Source organism: Typha angustifolia, chromosome 8, assembly GCF_048772165.1.
Source record: "Typha angustifolia cultivar Huaian chromosome 8, ASM4877216v1, whole genome shotgun sequence".
NCBI classification, from domain to species: domain Eukaryota; kingdom Viridiplantae; phylum Streptophyta; class Magnoliopsida; order Poales; family Typhaceae; genus Typha; species Typha angustifolia.
Window position 1 is genome coordinate 6623939 of NC_133246.1, and position 11798 is coordinate 6635736.

Below are 11798 nucleotides of genomic sequence, written 5' to 3' on the forward strand. Positions count from 1 at the left end.
GCATGCGAGCCACTGACGTCAGTTTCGCATGAGGCATCATGTTTCTTTTCCAACGTTCCCGTTTGATTAACACAGTACTAGCATAGTCTTTAACATCAGGAAGCGGATCAGAAGATGGATACTGAAACTCGCCATCAGGAAGTTGGAGTTCACCGCAAATGAAATCAGAGTCCAAATATATCGAAACCCCACGAACTGTAGAACGTATACAATGTTCCAAAACAGTAGCAATGCTAAAAAATTCCCTAACAACCTCCACATATGTTGTCCCGTTCATCCGACACATGGACAACCAACCTCGCTTAGTAAATATCTTTTCGATCCCCAAGTTAGAAAAATCAGAAATGACAACTAGCCGTTCATAGATAATAGGTCGAGAACCAAAATTATGTTTATATCGCCCTGCAGTAGATGTAGAAAACTTGGGAGCCGAAGATGGTGATGAAGGCGGCCTTAGTTTCTTGGTAACTGTAGCTTTTTTAGGCATTCTAGAGAAAGAAAAAAGTCGCAAGATTCAACATATGCCCAAAGCATACAAAAATTCTAGAAACCATGAAGACCCTAAGTGAAATCCATCTTCCATTTGAAAATGCTAAGTTATCACGTTCAATCGCACAAGAAACATCAAGATATTAACTTTAACGTGATCAAAACTCAAAAACGCACGAAATCAATCAAGATCAAGAGACTCAATTGAATAAAAGATAAGAAAATTGATGAATGATCATACCTCGCAAAAAGTGAAGAAAAAGTTGAAGTTTCGGCCAAAAGACTCTAGATTCGGAGGACAACTACCCTCTAAAAGGGTTTGAAGTGAAATATTTGATTAAAAAGATGAAGATCTTGAAGATTTGGGAGGGAGAAAATGAAGGGTTTCTAGGGTTTGGAAGATGAAATATGAAAACCCTTGGGTTCGGACGCACTATATAAAGAACCCCTGAGTGCGTTCGAATGCACTAGTCTGCGCGTTCGAACGCGTCGAGTTCGAACTCAAAAATCTTGAGTTCAAACGCCAATTTTTTTTATTTTTTTTTATTATAATCAGTAAAAACAAAAAAAAAATCTTTTTGGAGATGCACTTCTAAAAAATTTAAAATAGATTCAAGATATAGAATATGACAATCAAATGAAATAAGTCATACACAAATCAATCAAATCATCAAAAGCATATTATAATCAATTCTAATGTATCACTCAAAATTAAATTAATCTTGATTGATCATAACAATATGCATATGCAAGTTGAGTATAGATAACATGAAACAATCTTCTAAAAATAACTTTCCTACTTAAACAATGATGCAACACAGTAGTCAAACCAACTTAGTATTTAATTTTGCACCTTTCGACTTATTCTCTATAACATGACAGGAATTTTTCCTGTAATTTTTTTTTTTTACTGAAAGATATAGGTGCAATGATAGCTTTCACATATGAGTAGGTAACCCTTTTCTTGTAGTACAAATCAAACAATGTGCAAGAAGATATTAACATATATCATTTTTTTTAATTTACAAATAATGTACTAAGTCAAACTGGACTCTAAACAAGACGGCTTTCACACTAACTCATTATAGCCTTTTTCATTGATCTTTTATGAACATATTTTTGATGACTAAGCATGAGTTCAAACTGTGCAAATCAAAGTTAATAGTAAGCTATTTTAAAAAATAATTCATGATATCATGCTCACTCAAGAATACATATACGTTATAAGTGCATTAAATTTAGTTTCATTATTATAGAAGTCGAGAGAGTGACAAAATAAAAAATGATACAATATACTACAAGATGACAAAATTGACTATAATAATTCATAATCAAGTAAAAAATCATATTTCTATGTCAAGAATATATTTTTGAACTTAGAAGTGCATCAAAATTTTTTAAACAAAATAAAACTCTCGACAAATCTAAAATCTAAAAAAAACAAAGATAAAATTTCAGAGTAAAAGAAAACCTAAGAAAAAACGAAATAAAAAGAAACTCGCAAACTAAAAAGAACACAAATCCCAAAAAAATCAGTCCAAAGCACAAATCCCTAAAGAAGTACGAAGATACTCAAATCTCTGTATATCCAAAGGTTTTGTGAACAAATCTCCCAACTATTTCTCTATCTTAACATGTTCCAGTGCTATTATTTTGTCTTCAACTAACTCGCGTATAAAATGATATCGGATATCAATATGTTTTGTACGCGAGTGTTGAACAGTATTTTTCGATATATTAATAGCACTCATGTTGTCACAATAAAGCACCATAGTATCTTGTTCAATGCCATAATCCTTGACCATCTATTTCATCCATAATAACTGAGAACAACAACTCCCTACTGTAATGTACTCGGCCTTCGCAATAGATAAAGATATCGAGTTTTGTTTTTTACTGTGCCAAGCAACCAGATTGTTTCCAACATAAAAACATCAACCTGAGGTACTTTTTCTATCATCACATGAACCTGCCCAATCAGAATCCGTGTATCCTGATATGATAGCACCCTAGTCATAAGTAAACCAGATACTTAAATCAACTGTGCCACTGACATATTTTATGATACGTTTCACAGCAATCAAATATGTCTTCTTAGGTTCAGACTAAAATCTAGTACACACACCGACACTAAATGCAATGTCAGGTCTACTAGTAGTTAAGTACAAAAGACTACCAAGCATGCTCCTATATAGTGTTTGATCAACACTTTTTCTTGAAATGTCCTTACCCAGTTTGGTAGTCGTACTCATAGGAGTTCTAGCATGTTTTGCATTTTCTAAACCGAATCTAGTCACGGGATCCTTAGCATACTTGGTTTGAGCGATAAAAATCCCTCCAATTGAGTAATTTGAAGCCCTAAAAAGAACTTCAACTCACCCATCATGCTCATCTCAAAATGACTGTGCATGAGATCTGCAAACTCCTTAGCTAATAATTGACTCGTCGCCCCGAAGACAATGTCATCCACATATATTTGTGCCACAACTAAACTCTTGTTCTCACGTCTAATGAACAATGTCTTGTCCACTCCCCCTCGAGTAAACCCCGCATCCACTAAAAAGGTGGTCAAATTCTCATACCAAGCTCTTGAAGATTGTTTTAACCCATAAAGAGTTTTTTTCAATTTAAAAACATGAGAAGGAAATTTTTTATCTTCGAAACCCTTAGGTTGTTCCATATAAACATCTTCATTCAGCATACCATTCAAGAAAGCACTTTTAATATCCATTTGACACAATTTAAATTTTAAATGACAAGCAATGGCAAGCAATATACGAATAGACTCTAATCTAGCAACAGAAGCAAATGTCTCATCAAAATCTATACCCTCAACTTGAGTGTATCCCTGTGTTACTAGTCTGGCTTTATTTCGAACTATATTGTCATGTTCATTACTTTTATTCTTATATATCCATTTTGTTCCAATTATGTTCACATTCTTAGGTCTAGGAACTAAATACCAAACATCATTCCTAGAAAATTGCTCTAATTCCTCATGCATAGCATTAACCCAAGAATCGTCTAACAATGCTTCCTTCACATTTTTAGGTTCAAAAAAAGATGTATAACAAGTAAATGATACCTCACTTTGGATTTATCATCTTGTCTTCATTGGTTCATTCACATCTCCGATCACTTGTGACAGTGGATAATTTAGTTTCACTCTGGTAGATGGTTCTAGTATGGTGCAGTCATCTTTGTTCATTTCAACCCTATCCTCGTCTTATTTCTCAATATCCAGTTCAAGCTCCTTTCCAATGTCTTCATCATGTGTACCTACAGAAACAAAAATAGGAGTAGCATCAATTATATCAGTAGTGGATTCATCTATAACAACATTAGCTGATTCCATAACAGTAGAAATGTCAAGATTGAATACTCTATAGGCTCTGCTATTATTAGAGTACCCTAGGAAGATGCCCTCACAACTCCTAGTGTCAAATTTTGTCAAATGTTCTCGATCACACAAGATATAGCATTTGCTACCAAATACTCGAAAATATTTAACACTAGGTTTCTTACCTTTCCAAATTTCATAAGCAGTCAATTTTGTACCTGGTTTTAGATAAACACGATTTATAACATGTACAGCTGTATTGACCGCATCTGCCCAAAACTTTTGAAGAACCTTTTTAGCGTGAAGCATAACCCTAGCCATTTCCTGTACAACTCGGTTCTTTCTTTCCAAAATCCCATTCTATTGTGGAGTTATAGGAGCTGAAAACCCATGCTGAATACCAAGAGAATCACAAAATATGAAAAAAATTTCATTTTTAAATTCTCTACCATGGTCAGAACGAATCCTAACTAGGGTAGTAGATTTTTCATTCTGTAATTTCAAGCATAATGTTTTAAAAACTTCAAAGGTTTTACACTTCTCACGTAAAAAGGCAACCCAGGTAAATCTGGAGTAATCATCGACCATTAAAAATATATAGTGTTTACCTCCAAGACTTTCTGATTTTGTTGGACCCATTAAGTCCACGTGGACTAATTGTAGCACACGGTCAGTGGTAGCTGCATTTACCTTCTTATGTGAGATCCTAATTTATTTTCCAATTTGACATGAACCGCACACTCTTTTCGACATTTCCATTATCTTAGGTCTTCCTCTTACCACTTCTTGTTTGGACAGATTAAACAATTCCTTGTGATTCACATGTCCAAAACGTTGATGCCAAAGATCTGCAATGTCGAAATAGGCACTGTTATATTTCAATTTATGTGAAGTTCCAACAACATAGCAATTATCAGATGTTCTAGATCCATAACATATAACATTACCATCATGATCTAGAATAGTACAATCATTTTTGGAGAATTTTACCTCATAATCTTCATCACAAAATTGACTGATACTTAGTAGATTTTCTTTCAAGCCCTTAACATACAAAACATTTTCGAGACTAGGAATCCCTAAAGTACTTACCTTTCCTTTACCTATTACCTTGGATGAATTACCATCTTCGAATGTCATAACACCCCCTTCATGTTTTTCGAGATTAGAAAATAAGGACTTGTCACCCGACATATGTCTTGAACGGCCACTATCTAAATACCACAAATCAGAATTTAAAGCTTTCAAGGCTGTATGCATAATATAACATTTCAAATCGTTTTTCTTGACCCATATGGCCTTTGTTTTCATCCCATAAATGAAAGCACTTTTATGTTTATACAAAAATTTACAATGAGGTCGAATATGCCCTAGAATGCCGCAATGATAGCATTCATCCAGTTTAGAAGCATTCATCTAGGATTGCTTTGTAAATGCGGTTGATGACTTCAGGTATTCTTCTGTTAGTATACCTGCAGAAACGAAGATAGTTTTGTTATTATTTGAATTACTAGTGTATTCAACATCATACCTGTCTTTTCCAGAGATCTAAGATTTTAGAATCTCGTCAAGTTTGTTCTTCCCTTTTAGAAATTTCACTTCCTTATGCAATCGCTCTAGTTCAATTTCATCAGCCTTCATTTTATTTTTCGCATTGTCAAGTTGTTAAGAAAGGTCTTTGACACGTTCAAGTTCCAATTTGTACTTCTCCTCAAATTGAATTATTTCTGGTTCTGAAAAAACCTCTAGACACACGTATATATCTAAACACTAGGCAATGATATCGCTCGTTCGCTTAAATAAAACTCGAAAGAAATATTAAAAACGAAAGTAGAGATGAACGCCAAGATTTTAATTTGGAAAACCCAAAACGGAAAAAAAAACCACGGATCCAAACTCGGATCAAAACCAATCACTATGATAGTAGCAGTTACAAGACTAACTCACAAAACAATCCGTCGATCCAAACGACTTTGTTCCTCTCAGTCTTGATCGCTAGAACCCATGATTCACTACTTCTTGTGATTGAAGTCCAATCTTAGTAGCCCTCAAGATTGATCTTTCGTCTAGATAGCCCTTAAGACGAAAGATTAGATTCTTGTAGATCAGTAGAACCTTGTTCGTTGAAGAACCGATGTAGCCTCAAGAAGTCTCCTTCAATAATCTTCTTCAACTACCCTAGAGATAAGGTTTCATAATCCTTATATATGATATTCAAGATAGAGTCAAATCCGAGTCTTATCCGTACTCATGATCTTCAAGATAGAGCCAAATTCGAGTCTTATCCGTACTCACGAAAGTCCAAGATTTTCAAACTTCGTTGGTATGACTTGATCTCATCACCTTTGCTTCAATAATTTTGCAATTCTTCAAACCAGAGATTTTCTAGACTTGTGTAAAGCTCATATACATGTAAAAAATACACTTAGAATATTTTGTACATAATTGCCAACAATTAAAAACCTAACAATCTCCCCCTTTGACAATTTGTGACAAAACAACTAGATTACAAGATATTACAAAGAATTCAAAATGAGCATTCAACAAGTCTAGAAGATTTTGCACTTCAATCCCTACAAAAAATAAAAATATACCAATCCAAGATCAAGTGAAAATAACTTAAAATGAATAATAATCCAAACACAAGTTGTCAAGCAAGCATAAGTTCAAAAGTACTTAAGCAAAGTTATTATGTAGTAAACTTTAATAAACTTCCCTATGCCAACACTCCCCCTACACCAATAAACTCCTAAACTTTAAACTCGCGTCTAAACTCATCACATACCATACACTACACACTCTCCCCCTTTTTGACACAAATGCCAAAGACTAGGAACTCGGAGGGAACTAACGATAAAGAATCGTCAACACGAAGTCGAGGTAGGTGACGAAGGCGGCTTTGGTTTCTTGGTAACTGTAGCGTTTTTAGATATTCTAGAAAAAAAATCGCAAGATTCAATATATGCCCAAAGCATACAAAAATAAATAACAAGAAATCCAAAAATTCTAGAAACCATGAAGACCCTAAGTGAAATCCATCTTTCACTTGAAAATGCTAAGTTATCACGTTCAATCGCACAAAAAACATCAAGATATTAACTTTAACGTGATCAAAACTCGAAACCGCACGAAATCAATCAAGATCAAGAGACTTTGGAGATGCACTTCTAGAAATTCAAAATAGATTCAAAACATAGAATATGACAATCAAATGAAATAAGTCATACACAGATCAATCAAATCATCAAGAGCATATTATAATCAATTCTAATGCATCACTCAAAATTAAATTAATCTTGATTGATCATAACAATAAGTATATGCAAGTTGAGCATAGATAACATGAACTTATCTTCTTAAACAAACTTTTCTATTTAACCAATGATGCAACACAGTAGTCAAACCGACTTAGTATAGAAAATTTTACACTTTTCGACTTATTCTCCATAACATGACAGGAATTTTTTCTATATTTTTTTTTACTGAAATATATATGTGCAATTATAGCTTTCACACATGAGTAGGTAGCCCTTTTCTTATATTACAAATCAAACAATGTGAAAGAAAAATTCACATATATCATTTTTTTTAATTTGTAAATAATGTACTGAGTCAAACTGGACTCTAAACAAGACGGCTTTCACACTAACTCATTGTAGCCTTTTTTATTGATCTTTTATGAACAAATTTTTGATGACTAAGCATGAGTTCAAGCTGTGCAAATCAAAGTTAATAGTGAGCTATTTAAAAAAATAATTCATGATATCATGCTCACTCAAGAATACACATACGTTATGAGTGCATTAAATTTGGTTTCATTATTATAGAAGTCGAGGGAGTGACAAAATCAAAATTGATACAATATACTTCAAGATAAGAAAATTGATTATAATAACTCATAATCAAATAAAAAATCATACTTATATGTCAAGAATATATTTTTGAATCTAGAAGTGCATCAATTTTTTTTATAAACAAAATAAAACTCTCGACAAATCTGAAACCTAAAAAAAATTCAGAGTAAAAGAAAACCTAAAAAAACGAAATGAAATAAAAGAAACTCGCAAACTAAAAACACAAATCCTAATAAAATCAGTCCAAAGCACAAATCCCTAAAGAAGTACGAAGATACTCAAATCTCTGTAAATCCAAAGGTTTTGTAAACAAATCATCCAACTGTTTCTCTGTCTCAACATGTTCTAGTGCTATTATTTTGTCTTCAACTAACTCGTGTATAAAATGATGTCGGATGTCTATATGTTTTGTACGCGAGTGTTGAACAGTATTTTTCGATATATTAATAGCACTCATGTTGTCACAATAAATCACCATAGTATCTTGTTCAATGCCGTAATCTTTGACCATCTGTTTCATCCATAATAACTGAGAACAACAACTCCCTACTGCAATGTATTCGGCCTCCGCAGTAGATAAAGATATCGAGTTTTGTTTCTTACTGTGCCAAGCAACCAAATTGTTTTCAACATAAAAGCATCCACCTGAAGTACTTTTTTAATCATCACATGAACCTGCCCAATCAAAATCCGTGTATCCCGATATGATAGCACCCGAGTCATAAGTAAACCAGATACCTAAATCAACTGTGCCACTAACATATTTTATGATATGTTTCATAGCAAACAAATATGTCTTCTTAGGTTCAGACTGAAACCTAGCACACACACCGGTACTAAATACAATGTCAAGTCTACTAGCAGTTAAATACAAAAGACTATCGATCATGCTCTTATATAGTGTCTGATCAACACTTTTTCCTGAAGTGTCTTTTCCTAGTTTGGTAGTTGTACTCATAGGAGTTCTAGCATGTTTTGCATTGTTACATTTCAGATTATGTGAAGTTCTAACAACATAGCAATTATCAGATGTTCTAGATCCAAAATATATAACATTATCATCATAATCTAGAATAGTATAATCATTTTTGGAGAATTTTACCTCATAACCTTTATCACAAAATTGATTAATGCTTAGTAGATTTGCTTTTAAGCCCTTAACATAAAAAATATTTTCAAGAATAGGAACACCTAGAGTACTTACCTTTCCTTTACCTATTACCTTGGATGAGTTACCATCTCAAAATGTCACAACTCCCCTTTCATGTTCTTCGAGATTAGAAAATAAGGATTTATCGCCTGACATATGTCTTGAATAGCCACTATCTAAATACCACAAGTCAGAATTTAAAGCTTTTAAAGCAGTATGTACAACATAACATTTCAAGTCACTTTTCTTGACCCATATGATCTTTGTTTTCATCCCATAAATGAAAGCACTTCTAGGTTTTTGCAAAAATTTGCAATTGGGTCGAATATGCCCTAGAATGCCGCAATGAAAGCATGTTGGAACAAACCCTTTTCTACTCACCTTTTGTCGATGAGTATGACTAAAGTTTACCTTTGGTGCTGTTGAAGAGTTACCAGTTTGTTAATTGAACTTCAGTTTAGAGACATTTATCCAAGATTGTTTTGAAAAAGCGGTTGATGACCTCAGGTTTTCCTCCTATTGTATACCTGTAGAAACAAAGACAGTTTTATTATTATTTGAATTACCAGTGTATCCAATACCATACTTGTCTTTTCTAGAAATCTGAGCTTTTAATATCTCATCAAGTTTGCTCTTTCCTTTAAAAAATTAGCTTCCTTCTGCATCGCTCTAGTTCAATTTCATCAGCCTTCATTTTATTTTTTGTATTGTCAAGTTGTTCAGAAAGGTCTTTGACACGTTCAAGTTTCAATTTGTAATTCTCCTCAAATTGATTTCTTTCTGGTTCGATTACCTTGAGTCGTTGAAGTAGTCTAAGATTGATTTTTTTGAGTTTAAACGACTTCAGGTACAAGTCTCTGAACTATAAGTATCAACAATAGAGTCAGTATTAAGTAGAGAAGGGCCAAAAACTATAAAGTTTTATTCGTCTTTTTCAGAATCATCATCAGATTCATCTGAGTCATCCCAAGTAGCTTTCATAGCTTTACCCTTCCTCTTAAGACGATTAGGATATTCTTATGCGATGTGTCCAAAATCAAAACATTCAAAACATCGAACTTTATTCTCAGAATTCTTATTTTTCTATTTGACATTATTGTTACTGCCACCTGTATTCGAACTCACAGTATTCTTCTTTTTCACAAAGGCTTTGCTTTTCTCAAGTTTTTCAATATTCAACTTGTTTGGCTTCCGAAAGAATTTATTAAACTTTTTGATAAACATAGTCAACATCTCAACATCTAAATCACCTTCATCATCAAACTCCTCTAAATTTTGTTCAACTATGGATAGGGCTATCCCTTTGGACTTCCTCGGTTTTGAAAGACTGGACTCAAATATTTGTAGATTTCCTAACAATTGTTCAACTTTCATAAAATCGATATCCTTACTTTTCTCAATAGCTGTAACTTTCGCCTGAAACCTTTCTGGAAGAGACCTAAGGATCTTACGGACAATTCTGTTTTTAGGAATTTTCTCTCCTAGGTTGAAATTGGAGTTGACTATATCACTTAGCTTTGCATAGAACTCATCAAATGTCTCATTCTCCTCCATACGTAGAGTTAAAAAAAGTCTTATCCGTACTCATGATCTTCAAGATAGAGCCAAATCCAAGTCTTATCCATACTCATGATCTTCAAGATAGAGCCAAATCCAAGTCTTATCCATACTCATGATCTTCAAGATAGAGCCAAATCCGAGTCTTATCCGTACTCACGAAATTCCAAGATTTTTAAACTTCGTTGGTATGACTTGATCTCATCACCTTTGCTTCAATAATTTTGCAATTCTTCAAACCAGAGATTTTCTAGACTTGTGTAAATCTCATATACATGTAAAAAATACACTTAGAATATTTTGTACACAATTACCAATAATTAAAAACCTAACAGGTTCGATTACCTTGAGTCGTTGAAGTAGTATAAGATTGTTTTTCTTGAGTTTAAACGACTCCAGGTACAAGTCATTATATGCCTTTTGAATTTCAGATTCATCTTCCTCAGCTGGTAACATATCCTGATCATCTGTACTGTCAGTATCAACAACAGAGTCAGTATTAAGTAGAGAAGAGGCAAAAGCTATAAAGTTTTCTTTGTCTTTTTTAGAATCATCATCAGATTCATCTGAGTCATCCCAAATAACTTTCATAGTTTTACCCTTCCTCTTAAGACGATTAGGGCATTCTTGTGCGATGTGTCCAAAACCAGAACATTCAAAACATCAAACTTTATTCTCAGAATTTTTATTTTTCTGTTTAACATTGTTGTTGCTACCATCTGTATTCGAACTCACAGTATTCTTCTTTTTCACAAAGGCTTTGCTTTTCTCAAGTTTTTCAGCATTCAACTTGTTTGGCTTCCGAAAGAATTTATTGAACTTTTTGACAAGCATGGCCAACATCTCAACATCTAAATCACCTTCAGACTCTTCTAAATTTTGTTCAACTGTGGATAGGGCCATCCCTTTGGACTTCCTCAGTTTTGTAAGACTAGACTCAAATGTTTGTAGATTTTCTACCAATTGTCCTTACTTTCCTCAATAGCTGTAACTTTTGCCTGAAACTTTTCTGGAAGAGACATAAGGATCTTACGGACAATTCTATTTTCAGGAATTTTCTCTCCTAGGTTGAAACTGGAGTTGACTATATCACTCAGCTTTGCATAGAACTCATCAAATGTCTCATTCTCCTCCATATATAGAGTTTCAAAACTAGTAATCAACCTCTGAAGTTTTGAAAGTTTTACAGCTAAAGTTCTTTCATGAGTTGTTTCTAAGATCGTCTAGGCTTCTTTTGCTATCTCACAAGTAAAAATTCTTCTAAATTCTTCTGAGGAAACACAACTAAAAATTACATTTATTGCTTTGCTATTCCAGCCAACTTTTTCATAATCTGTCTTATCCTATGACTCAATCGGTTTCTCAATAAACTTATCATTCACCATGTATATTGGTGGACTCCAACCGT